This window comes from Marmota flaviventris, chromosome 2 (genome assembly GCF_047511675.1).
Source record: "Marmota flaviventris isolate mMarFla1 chromosome 2, mMarFla1.hap1, whole genome shotgun sequence".
Lineage (NCBI taxonomy): Eukaryota > Metazoa > Chordata > Mammalia > Rodentia > Sciuridae > Marmota > Marmota flaviventris.
Genome location: NC_092499.1, coordinates 118031940 through 118043300, shown reverse-complemented (window position 1 = coordinate 118043300; position 11361 = coordinate 118031940). Strand labels below are relative to the sequence as shown.

The following is an 11361-nucleotide window of genomic DNA, read 5'->3' as shown; positions in this document are numbered from 1 at the left end:
GTCTCTGAAGCTATCCTTTCCTGGTCCCATCTGCCTTTAACACAGTCATTTTCTGTGAGAGGAATGCCCACAGAATCTCAGAGGGACACGCCTGATATAGTTAGGCCACTGAGTCAATGTGGACCACTCCCATCTGTGGGTTTCCTATTGTGTTAGAGAAAAAGTCTGAACCAATCCACTGGGGAAAGATAATTTCCATTTATATTACAAAGAGTTAATATCCCTAATATTTTAAAGGTCCTGAAATAGGGAACACAACTATATAGAAAAATAAGCATGGGGGCTGGGATTGTGGCTCAGCGGTAGAGCGCTTGCCTAGCACGGGCAGGACCCAGGTTCGATCCTCAGCACCATATAAAAATAGAGGCATTGTGTTGTGTCCATCTACATCTAAAAAATAAATATGAAAAAAATTTTAAAAAGAAAGAAAAATAAGCATGGAATATGAACAGAATATTAATCGAAAAAATGCAAATGACTGTTCACCATAAGAAAAGATGCTCAGCTTTGCTCATAAGAGAAATACAACTGAAAACTAAGATTTCATTCTTACAAGATTTCATTCCTACAAGAATGGCAAAAATTAAAAATTCAAAACGTATGTGTGAATATGCCACAATGAAACCCACCACTCTGCATAATTGAGATGCACCAATAAAAATTTCAAAAATTTAACATCATACTCTGTTGCTGAAGCTCTGGGGAATAGATGCTTTCATACTTTGGTGATAGGAATACAAAGTTGAACAATCTCTTTGGAAAGAAATTTGGCAATATTATCTCTACATTCATTCTTTGACTCAGCAATCTTACTTTTAGAAAAATATCCCAAATATATGATGGCAAAAACAAAAAAAGATATCTTGCAAGTTTACTCATTACAGAATCATTACAATGCAAAAGCCCCCACTCACCCACCTAACAATAGGGGATTTTTCAATAACAACGGCATATCTATATAGTGGAAATCTATGTAATTATTAAAAAAAAACTAGAATCACTTCTATATACTACAAAAAAAGAGGTTTCCAAGATATATATTTTAAGAAAAAAGACAGGAAACACGTGTACAGTCATCCTTTTGGTATCTACAGGGGATTAGTTCCAGGACCCTTATGAATACCAAAATCCAAAATTCAAGTCCCTATAAAAAATGAGGCAATATTCCCATATAACATACACTCATTCTCTCATACACTTTATATCATTATAATACCAAATATGATGTAAATAGCTATTATGCTATACTATTTAAGAAATAAAGATAAGAAAAAGTCTGTACACATTTGGTACAGATGCAATTTTTTTTTCCTCAAAATTGTTTTTATTTCCCAATGGTTGGACCCATGGATGCAGAAACTGCAGATAGAGTACTGACTATATAGTATACTACTATTTGTTTAAAAAGCAGTGGGGTAAAATTATACTTTTAATGGAAAGATAGATTACAACTTTTTTGTTGTTGTTAAAAAAAAAATGATTACCTGTTGGGCATGGTGGAGCATACCTGTATTCCAAGTGGCTGAGGCAGAAGATCAAGAATTCAAAGCCAGCCTCAGCAACTTAGCAAGGCCCTAAGTAACTCAGCAAGACCCTGTCTCAAAATAAAATTTAAAAAAGGACTGGGGATGTGGCTAGGTGGTTAAGCACCTCTGGGTTCAATCCCCAGTACCTCCTCCCTGCCAAAAAATTTCCTAAAGAGAAGAGGGAAGAAAATATAATGGAGGAGACAAAAAAACTAGGTTTTATTCTTCATAATTATAAAATTTAATTTTAAAATCAATCCCTAAAATGTCAAAACCGAAATGAAACAAGTAAGACAAAAATAAATCTCTGCCTCATTAAAATGATTTCTAATATAGGGTCAATTTTGCAATCCTGAGATAAATCCAATCCAATTATAACATATTATCTCTTTTATCCACTATGCAATTCTCTTTGCTACTATTTCATTTAGGGTTTCCATTTTGTTATTCATTAGAGATTAGCCTTTATTTTTTCTTTCTCACACTATCTTGTCTTTTTCTTCTTCCTTTAGTAAAGGTTATACAGTCTTATAAGCATTGTCTAAGTGTTCTATTTCTTTACCATGGAGGAATTTACATATTATTGGAATTTTTGTTATTTTAATGTTTGGTAGAATTTAGCCACATAAAACAACCAAAAGCAACAGAAAAAAATATGTAAAACAATGGCTTTCGAGAAACTGGACATCAAGTAATGTGAGACAACTGTAAACAAAGTAAATCAACCAATTTCCCCAGATTCCAGGACTTAAAATAGGAAGGGAGGACTCAGGAGGAGCCTGGTACACACCCCAAATTGAGTAGAAGAGCTGAGAGTATGAGAAGATCAAAAGTATTTCGAATGGAATGAAAATAAAACAGATCATTTCAAAATGTGTGGATACAGATAAAGCAGTGCTTTGAGAGAAATTTAAGCACAGACCCCCGTATTAGGAAAAAAAAAAGATCACATCTTCTACCTTAAGAGGACTATTACACCCAAAGAAGACAGGGGAAAAAAAAAAAAACGAAAATCAGGAGACATATCAAAGAAATAAAAAAACAGAAAAACAATAGAAAAATCAATGAAACCAAAAATGATTTCTTTAGAAGATAATAAGTCAATATAACTCCACCCAGGCTACTTAGAAAAAAGAAGGAGAAAAGACAGAATGCACCCACAGGAATGAGAGAAATAATACTACTAATAACACAAAAAAGATAATAAGGAGTATTGTGAAAAACTTTGTATTATGACAACTTAGATAAAATAGACAAATTCCTTGAGACACAAAATACCAAAACTCACTCAAGAGGAATAGCTCATATCTATTAAAGAAATTGAACTTGTAGTTTAAAAATTCTGACAAAGAAAATTCCAGCCCACAAGATATTATAGGAGAAAAAAAATCTATCAAACATTAAAGATAAAAGCAACAACTTCTGCTCCAACTCTCAAAAAATTAAAGAGGAGGACATATTTCTAATGCCTTCTGTGAGTCTAACATTATTACCCTGACACCAAAACCAGACATCACAAAAACTACAGGCCAACATCCATAATGAGTATAAATGCATGAATCCCAAATAAAACTTTAGCAAATCAAATACAACAATATATTTTTAAAAAATGATAGCACATCATGATCAATTGGAATTTATCCAAGAAATGAATGTTTAGTGTAATATCACAAAATTAGTATGATTCACCATATTGGCAAACTAAAAAAATAAAACTCTGTGATAATCACAATGGATGCAGAAAAAAATTTGACGAAATCCAACATCCTTTTATCTTATTTACTTATTTCTGTTGTTCTTTTATCTTGTTTTTGCAGTTCTGGAGATTGAACCGAGACCCTTGCACATATTAGGCAAGTGCTATACCAATGAGCAATACCCTTTTATGATTTTAAATAAAATCTCTTATCCAAGTAGGAAGTAAAGAGATTTCTTCAGCTTCATAACAAAATCTATTAAAAAAAAACCTACAGCTAAAAAAAATTAAAATTAAAAAAAACCCTCACACTTAATGATGCTAAACAGAACACTTTTCTTCTAAGATCAGGAGCAAAGCAAGAATGCCTGTTCTCACAATTTCTGTTCAACAGCGTGTTGGAGGTCCTAGCCAGTGCAATTAGGCCAGGAGAAGAAATAAAAGGCATCCAGTATTTATTTGTAGGTGGTATGATCTCCTATATAGAAAATTTAATGGAATATACAAGAAAACTACCAGAATCAATAATAAGTTAGCAGAGTTGCAGGATTATGAGATCAATATAAAAAATCAATTATACCTCTAGATACCAGCAATGAACAATCAGAAGTTGACATTTTAAAAAATACCACTTACAGTAGCATAAATAAATATGAAGTGCTTAGGAATAAATCTGACAAAATATATAAAAAACTACAATGCTGAAAACTATAGAACATTGCTGAGAAAAATTAGAGTGAACCTAAATAAATTAAGTGATACTGTATGTTCATAGGTTGGAAGACTCTCTAAAATGTTAGAACTCTCCCCAGATTGATGTATGGGTTTAATGCAATCCCACCCCAAATTCCAGTAGGCTTTTTTTTCCCTTAGAAATAGGCAAGCTGATTCTAAAATTCATATTGACATAAAAAAGACCCAGAAAAGCCATAATGAGTTTGTAAAAGAACAAAGTTGAAGGAATAACACTACATGATCTTAAAATTTGTTATGAAAGTACAGTTATTAAGATATGCTTTATTTATATAAAGATAGACAAACAGATCAATGAAACAGAAAATGGAATCTAGAATTAGATTCACACATATATGAAAACTGATTTCAGCAACTATGCAAAGGCAACTCAACGGAGAAAAGACAATCCTCTTGACAAATGATGTGTGAACAATTGACTATCCATACACAATCCATACCTTGCACTGTTTGTAAAATTTAACTCAAAATGAATCTTAAATCTAAATGCAAACATTAAAACTGTAAAACTTTTCAAAGAAAACACAGGAGAAAATCTTTATGAACTTGGATTAGACAAAGATTTCTTATACATGGTACAATTGGTAAAAGAAAATTTGACAAGTTAGACTCCATCAAAATTAAAAATTTCTGCTTCTTTTTGGGAGCAACGCTGTTGTGGGTACACTGTGCTGCCCACTTCTGCTCCTGACTCACCGCTGTTCTCCCTTGCTGAGGAACAGTGGGTCAGGAAGCCGCACCATGGCGTTTAAAAACACCAGAAAGACACCTGTGGAACCAGAGGAAGCAATTTATCGAATTAGAATTACCCGTACCAGCCACAACGTGGAATCGCTCAAGAAAGTATGTGCTGACTTGATCAGAGGCACAAAGGGAAAGAATCTCAAAGTGAGAGGACCTGTTGGCTTGCCTAGCAAGAGAATCACTACAAGAAAAACACCTTGTGGTGAAGGTTCCAAGTGAGAATCCACAAGCGACTCATTGACTTGCACAGCCCTTCTGAGGTTGTTAAGCAGATTACTTCCATCAGGATTGAGCAGGAGAGGAGGTCAAAGTTACCAAGGCAGATGCCTAAGCCAACTGTTTTAATAAATCAATTATCAGTTGATAACAAAAAAATAAAATAAAAAATAAAAATGTCTGCTCTTTGAAAGACTGTTGAGAGAGTAAAACCAGATGGGGTAGTTCTTACTTATGATCTCAGCTACTTAGGAAGGTGGCCAAAATAGGAGGATCACAAGTTCAAGGCTAGCCTCAGCAACTTAGCAAGACCCTCAATAATTTAATGAGACCTTGACTCAAAACAAAAAAAATAAAAATAAAAAAGACTGAGGATATGGTTCAGTGGTACATCACTCTGGGCTGAGAGAGAGAAAGAGAGAGAGAGAGAGAGAAGCAGACAGTAAATGAAACGCAGGCTTCAAACTGAACAAAAAAGTCTGGAAATCACAAATCTAAAGAACTCTAAAAACCAAAAAATATGAAAACAAACAACCAAATTAAAAATGGGTAAAAAAAACTTGCACAGATACTTCACCAAAGAAGATACATATGTAGCAAATAAACACATGGTGATTTTCAATGTCATTAATCATTAGGGAAATGAAAATTAAAACCACAATGAGACATCGCTACACAACTCTAATGGCTAAAATTTTTAAAACTGACATACAGGGCTGGGGTTGTAGCTCAGTGGTTGAGCTCTCACCTCACATGCGTGAGGCACTGTAGATGTGTCCATCTACAACTTAAAAAAAAAATTTAACAAAAAAAGAAAAAAAAAACTGACCACACAAAGTGTTTGCAATGGTGGGGAGAAACTGGAACTCTCACACACTGCTGGTGGTAATGTAAAATAGTGCAACCACTTTGGAAAATTGTGTGTTGGTTTCTTAAAAAGGTAAATAAAAGCCTACTCTATGTTCCAACCTTTCCAATTCTACATATTTACCCAAAAGAAATGAAAGCATATGTCCATGCAAACACTTATAGATCAATATTGAAAGGAAATTTATTTGTAACAACCAAAAACTAAAAGTGAGTCAAATGTCCATCAACAAATGAATGAATAAAGAAATTGTGGTATAACCATACAATGGAATATAATCAGCAATTAAAAGAATGAACCATTGATGAATACAACAACATAAATGAAACTCAGTATAATATACTGAGTGAAAGAAGACAGACAAAAAAGAATACTACTGTATGATTCCACTTACTTAAAATTCTAGAAAACAAAACTACTCTAAAGTGACAGAAAGCAATCAATGTTTGCCTGGTATGGTAGGCAACCTTTCAAATGGCTTCCTAAGATTACCACCTCCTGGTGTAACTCCTTCCCCTTGTGAGTGGGCTGGATTTTGGAGTGATTCATTTCCAATAAACAGAAAGTGGTAAACATGATGAGATGTAATTTTTAAGATTAAGAAATAGTGACTTTCATCTTCCTGGCTGATGTACTGTACTGTCCCCACCCTCTCTCCCGGCTCCTCCCATCCTCTTTGAAGAGATCGACTTCTATGTTGTGAGTTGCACTAAGAAGAGGTCCATGTGGCAAGTAACTGAGTGAGGACTGTGGCCAATAGCTAGTGAGAAGCTGAAGCCTTCAGTTCAACAGCTTGTGAGGAACTAAATCCCTCCTTGAAAGAACTATCTCCCCAATCAAGCTGTCAGATGAGATCACAGCCCTGGCCAATGCCTGGGTCACAACCTTGAGGCAGAGGCCCTCATGTCAGTTAGACCCACATTCTTGACCCAGAGAAATCAATAAATGATAAATGTTTGTTGCTTTAAGCTTATTTGTTACACAACAATAAATAATTAATACATCTCTAAATGGAGAAAGTATAAGAGGTAAGAGAGAGGGATTGCAAATGTATCTTTTGGAGATAATGGATATGTTCATCCCATTGATTGATATGATTGATAGTTTCATGGTGGTACTCATAGTCAAACTTAGTAATTTATACACTTTAAATATGTGCAGTTTATTGTTTAGTGATGATACCTCAATGAAGCTGTTATATAAAAGATTGCTACAAGATCAAGAAGAAGACTAAGACTACATCAACGGACTCAGTAACATGGAGGACATTGACCAAGGATGATCTGCAGTCTGGATTTGCCCAGGACTGAGGTAGTTCTTGGAATACAAGACTTTCAGTTTTAAAACCCAGGAAAACCCAGACAAACAGGGATGAGCTGGTTACTGTACTGATAACACTAACAGGAATGACAGGGGCATCCACTAAGGAAGTCAATGACAACCTGGACAAATGTCGTTTGAGTGGAATGGTAAAAGGAACAAAACCTTGTAGAATAGGTCAAGACAGAATTGGAGAAGAATTGTGGACACTGAATACAGTTATCCCTCTGTATCCATGGATGACTGGTTCCAGAACCCTCTTGGATACCAAAATCCATGGCTGCTAAAATCCCTTATATAAAATGGAATAGTATTTGCATATAACCTAAGCCCACTCTCCAACATACTTTATTTCCAGATTGCTTAGAATACTTAATACTATGTAAATTGTGTTATACTGTATTGCTTAGGGAATAATGACAAGAAATAAGTCTGGCCAGGCATGGTGGCACACGCCTGTAATCCCAGTGGCTCAGGAGGCTGAGGCAGGAAGAGCACAAGTTCAAGGCCAGCCTCAACAACTTAACAAGGCCCTAAGCAACTTAGTGAGATCCTGTCTCTAAATTTAAAAAAATACAAAAAGTCTTGAGGATGTGGCTCAGTAGTTAAGCACCCATGGGTTCAATCCCCAGCACCAAAAAAAAGAAAGAAAGAAAATAAAAGAAATAAGTCATGCATGTTATGTATAGCTTTAATTTTTTTTCAAATATTTCTTTTTTTCAGAGAAAAAAAAATTTTTTTTTTTCTGAGTGTACGCAGTTGGTTAAATCTGGGGATGTGGAACTCACATACAGGGAGAGCAACTGTATAAACAACTCTTTTGAGAAGTTTTTTTGCAGGAACAAGGAGAGAATTGTGGTCATGGCTGGAGGGGATGTGAAGTAAGTTTTAAGATGGGAATCAATACAGCCTGTTTTGAGTGCTAATGGAAATAATCCAGTAGAGAGAAAGGTTGATAATGCTGCAGTATGCAGAGAAGAGATAATCACACACCAGCCCTGCAGTAGAGGAGACCTACTTATCAAATCAGTTTCCACATGTGGCCTGAGGCTCTCTGCCAGGCCACAGAAGCTCCCCATGGGCCACGTGACACAAACAAAATTGTAAATCCTTCCTTTAATTCTTAACAGGCAAGTGACTCATGCTTCTATCAACTCACATTTTTGGTTTACTAAAGGTTACTTACCAGGAACCTCATGCGTGAGTCATGGAAGGTTACTAACATGCACTGTTCATGTACTAAAATTACCCAAGACTCCAATTGTGTCTGAATGCTAAGAAACCTGGCTGCCACACAGCTTGGAGCAATGTTGTCAAATTCCTACCTTCAAGCACACTTGCAGATGGCCAGAATTTCACAATGTTGGTGAAAAGCACATGGTCAATACTTCATCAGCACTGCCCTGAACTGGCCATGGTGTTTTTCATTATCGATGGCCTTGTTATTAGTCTCTTTTAGTTTAGCTGTAACATTATTCATGTAGCTTTTTGTAGGTTGTTAGGGTAGTTTCACAGTCTATAGTGATCCAGATTTGCATCAGTGATATTTGGCCTATACGTTTCTTATATCAGGTCTCAAAAGATTCTGTAAGTTCTGCATTCAAATATGAATCACTCATATCCTTATTGCCTATAGAGGAACATGTCGTGTGTGCTTGCAAATATCAGCTACTTTGATAAATAAAACAGGCTGGGCACAAGGCTGCACACCTGTAATTCCAACTACTTGGGAGTTTGAGGCAGGAGGATCATGAGTTTGAGGCCAGCCTGGGCAATGTAGCGAGAGCTGTCTCAATATAAACAGTGAAATTGGTGATTTATTTTTAAATTTATGGGAAATTATTTCATGGTATAAACTCCCTTAGTACGTTCATATTCTACTACAATAACTAGTTAAGTGAATCATTTATATTGTTCACAGCACCATAAATCTAACTGGTTTTATTTCTTTCTATCTTTCATAATCCTTGAGTTTTCCCTAGAGAAACTAGCATGGAAGGGAGGACACGAAGTCACATCCTGTCTATGAGGGACACAATCAAAAGGTTCAGGGGCCCTGATCTAGAAGAGGTTTTTAGGCCTTCGTACCAGCCCAGGCAGAGTTGACACCTCCCTCACATCGTGCCAACTGCAGTTTTCCTGATTCCAGCTGGCCCCCACCAGTGCCCACAGCCACCCTTCTTTCTTAGGGATCAGCCCAGCATAATGAGCTGACTTTGCATCTCATGGATTATATAAAATCTGGGGTGACTTCTCTTTCTTTCTTTCTTTCTTTCTTTCTTTCTTTCTTTCTTTCTTTCTTTCTTTCTTTCTTTCTTTCTTTCTTTCTTTCTTTCTTTCTTTCTTTCTTTCTTTCCTTTTCTCCTTTGGCTCCTCTTCTTCCCTTCCCAAGATATTTATGACTCTAAATATAGCTTCCAACAGGTGTACACTGGAGCAGGGAGGCTGCACTCCAGCTGTCCCCAGACGCGTGACTTCTCTCCAACCAGCTTGCTGGAATCTTGGGCCCTGAGCACACACACTGGGTGAGAATGCCCCTGCTGGCTGATGGCAGGAGAGGAGGATGGAGGGACAGCTTCTCACTCCTGAAGCAAAGCTGAGCCCACAAGAGTGCGAGGTAGCCCCAGGGACAACTCTGGTTCATCAGGGAAGAAGGAAGCAGGTACTCTTTTCCCATTCGTGGGAGAGACTGCCAGATGTCTACTCTCTATCACCTTTTCCTTCTTTCTTATTAATGTCACCCTCATTGGTGGCAGGAGGAGCCTAGAAAAGAGAGAGCAAAATAAAAAAGCCTTCCTCAAAATAAACTGAACTAAAATCTTACATTTCCCAGCTTGTTCTGGCCAATAAGATGTAAGTTAAAGTTTTCCAAGAAAGAGTTACTTTCCTCTCTTCCTGCCTAGATCATGAGGAGTAGGACTATAGCAGCTATCTCGGGACCAAGAGGGAAAAGCCCAGAGAAATAGACTATAGACCCAACATCCTTGCACCCCCAAACCACCACCACTACCTCACTCTCTTGTTGTGTGTGTAAAACAGTCATAATCCTCACCAGTTCCATTTCTGCCATTCTCAACTGAACGAAAGTCCCAACTCATCAACCCACCCTTTACCTGGGGCCCAGGGCTGTGGTTTATGACTGAGTCCAGTCCTGTTTGATGCCCTCCTCCCTCCCTCACTTCTTTCATGTCTTCCTCTCTCCTGTTCTCCTTTCTTCCTTCCCCATTGAGCTTCTTCTCTGCACTGACTTCTGGGCCATGAGCAGGGAAAGCAAGATGGAACTTGGGGTGGCTTGGGGAGAGCTTGACACCTGTTCTGTGGGGTTGATCTTATCCTCGGAGCTAAGCCTGGGCTTCCTAGGTGCTGTAGAAGGCCCTCACTCTGCCTGTGGTTCTTTCTTTTCTCAGTGGGGCAGGAGGTGGGCGAGGGAAAAGGGTAAAACTCTGACTCTGAGTCAGACAGACTGGTGTGAGGCAGCGGGCTTTGCCCCTGTTGGCTGGGAGAGTCGGCTCAATTGCTCAATGTTTATATGAGCTCTTCCACACAATGAAGAATGAAGAGATTTAGCAATAGGTCACTTTTAGTGGGCACCTGCTCTGAGAAGGTGGCTTTCAGGCGCTATTTTGGATCTTCAGAGCCAGTGCCTTTCAAACTTGAATGTGCAGAGTCACTAGAAGTCAGTTAAATTGCAGGTTTTGGTTCAGGAAGTCTAGGGTTTTGATGGAAGATTTCCTCACCATCCACCGTGGTTAGTACTTGAGTCCAAGGGAAACCTGTAATTCATTTGGGGGAATGTGGGTGTTGACAAGGAGATAGGGGCACCATGATAAGGCTGTTTCTGGGAAAAAAATTATACCCATATTGATCAACACCAAAGTTTTGCTTATGACCCATGGTTCGGTGACCCCATTCAATTAGTATTTTAGTCATGTTCAAATAGACTTCCGGTTCGGGGTTCACCACCCTGGGCTCCTTTAGTAGCTAAAGCAAGTGCCGTCTTGATGATATCGTAATCTACATTAAGTCATATGTTATTTCCTCAATTACAGAACGAAAGTATGGGAATACAGAGCACACACAGCCTCACACCCATCCTTATCCTCTCTGATGTTTTCTTCTTAAGAAACAAACACATGGCTTCATTACCAACAAGCTCAGAATAAATTAATAGAAGCTGAAATCCGTGAAATTAGATTCACTTTTCTAATTAGCGGGAGGGTTCACAGATACCGGGCGGT

At 37.5% G+C, this 11361-nt stretch overlaps 1 pseudogene; it reads left to right on the top strand.

Moving 5' to 3' along the window:
* The first annotated feature begins 4716 nt into the window (after positions 1 to 4716).
* LOC114081467 (small ribosomal subunit protein uS10-like) lies at positions 4717 to 5050 on the top strand (annotated as a pseudogene).
* The last annotated feature ends 6311 nt before the right edge of the window (positions 5051 to 11361 follow it).